We start from the raw sequence: 2,500 nt of genomic DNA on the forward strand, positions 1-2,500 counted from the left end.
TTCCATTTAACGTTATCTGCTAATTTGCAAGTCATTTTGCACTTTGTCCCTTCTCAACAAAATCCGGCAGATTCTCCGTCTCGCATTCCCTCAGATCGGGACTGCACGCTTAGCCCTGCGTCTTGGCTCATTGTACAACGAGCATTTGGCCCACACACCATCGATCTTATGGCTACATCCGCAAATGTCCAGAAAGATTCTTCTGGTAGGGCACTCCCTTTTTTTGCACCGTCACCCTCACCACAGGCTCTCGGCATCAACGTTTTCTCGCAGACTCTGTCTCCATCCCTCAGTGCGTATGCGTTTCCTCCGTTCGTGCTTGTCGGCCCCCTGATTAGATTCCTCACATCTCAAAGCTGCCCCTACACGATTGTAGTACCAGACCTTCGTCCAAGAAAATACTGGTGGCCGCTTCTCGTCTCGTCCTGTGTTGAGTCTCTCAAGCTGGGTTCCAAAGGAGATCACAACATTCTGCTTTTCCCGACAAATACCGGCGTTGAATCTAGGCCACTTCAATGGGACTTATGGGTATTCCGAATTTGCCCGGTTTAAATTCTTAACATAGAAGAGAACGCGTTTTCCTTATATTCAGAGCTTTGGCCCTCGGTGTTTTATATTGTACTTATTATTTATGTAATTCCTCATTAAAGTGCTTAAGCCCATTTGTTTTTGCATTTTTCCTCTTTTTAGTCTCCCGCAAATGTTCCACGCATTTGGAAGCCTGCCTCCTCGTGTCCTGACTGCTCTTACACCAACGACTGTGGTTTTAACTTTTGCCAAAATTGTGGATTTCAACCCGCTCCCCCTTCGGTCCCGTCTAGCACTGCCAGGGTTTCCCTTGATCTGCCTGCGATTGATCGCAGAATCTCCTGTCTTCAATCTGCCAGAGCTGCCAAACCATATGAAAGACAGAAATGTAAATTACATTTGGAACTGGAGTCCTTTTTGTCTTCTCTCCCTACCCCTAAGTCTCCCATCTCTGCTTCCCCAAAAGACCTCATCAGATTTCTCGTATGGAAGGACTCTAAGGGGAAAACCAAGATTCACGTGCCTAGCTGTCCTAATTTTGGTTCTCATTCCAAGCGGAAATGTAGCTGCCCCTCTAGATTGGCCGCTGGTACAGTTGATAGCACAATTGGGAAATTGCGTTCTATTTTTAATTCTCTTGGTCGGTCTGGCGTGTGGTCAGGGTTATCTCCTGGTAACCCAGCAGCTCATCCGTCTGTCAAGGAATACCTCGCTTCTATCTCCGAGGAACAAACAAAAGCAAGAGTCTCGCCTCGCCAAGCCGTGCCTTTTTTCTTCGACAAGTTCTCTAAACTCTGCTATTACCTCCGTAAGCAGACATTTCTTCCATCCATATCCCCCCTGGAAAGGTACATCGTGAGCCGTGATCTGGCCTTCTTCTGCCTAGATTTCTACTCCGGTGACAGAGCATCTGTCCTCGGCTGTGTTTTTACTAAAGAGGTTCTCCTGCTTCCTGGAAAACAAGGCTTATTGTTTCACCACAAGTTCGGAAAAACGCTTCGAGGAAAGGACTCAAATATCTTTGCTGTTAAGAAATGCCCTCATGACAGCATAGTATGTCCCGTCGTAAACCTCACTACATATGTTAAGCTGGCTGACCTCATGAATATCAAACTTCAGGAGGGCTTTTTGTTCCGTGCCACTGACCCAAAGGGCCGCGTCTCCACAAAGCCTTTCCTTGGCTCTACTGTAGCTAACCGCCTACGCCTCCATCTCACGACTCTGAAACTTCACGAAGGCGAAACTATGCACAGTTTTAGGAGTGGTTGTTCCATAACCCTATCCCTCCTTGGTGCCTCAGATGACCAAGTGGCTAGACAAGTTGGATGGAAAAGAGTGCAGACGGCTCAATATTATTCTCAAGTCCCCAAAGTTATGGAATTGTCGCTCCCGGCTTCTCTTCTTGCCTAGGGCTCTGTTAAGGGGAGGGATAATATTTCCCCTGCAGAATCGTTGGGGGCCGAGTTTCGAGCTCGTAATAATCTCGAAGGACTTTCCCTCGCTTTCCCTTGAAACATTGCATCTATCTTCCCCTTTTTGAATAAATTGAGCTTCTGAGATTGGGAGGAATGTGAGTCTCTTAAAGTATATGTTGGGTTATTTGCGGCAATTTGTGCTTAAGTAAGAAATTATTTTCGCCCATATCTTAGTATCTTTGCGTGTGCCATAGAGGTGCAGCATTACAATGAAAATTCTACTACTATTTTCATTGATATGATTGCGCCGAATTGGCCACGCGCGATACGTAAATTAGCACGCGTTTTCTCTAGAGACCATCGTAATACCCATGGGTATTGAGCAGAGTATTTATGCGACCTCCACACTTGTAATCGCCCTGTTATGCGTTCATGCCCCGAGAGGTCGCTACAGAGCACCCTTGTCCCACCCACCTCCCCTCAGCGACGGAAACCTCCATCCTGCTGCACTTCTTCGCATGCGTGGAAATTATTTTCGCCCATATCTTAGTATCTTT

At 46.8% G+C, this 2,500-nt stretch overlaps 1 pseudogene; it reads left to right on the forward strand.

The window, feature by feature from the left end:
* The window catches only part of LOC137991581 (uncharacterized), a 7,306-nt pseudogene that overhangs the window by 4,277 nt on the left and 529 nt on the right, over positions 1–2,500 (forward strand).

This window comes from Montipora foliosa, chromosome 2 (assembly GCF_036669935.1).
Source record: "Montipora foliosa isolate CH-2021 chromosome 2, ASM3666993v2, whole genome shotgun sequence".
NCBI classification, from domain to species: domain Eukaryota; kingdom Metazoa; phylum Cnidaria; class Anthozoa; order Scleractinia; family Acroporidae; genus Montipora; species Montipora foliosa.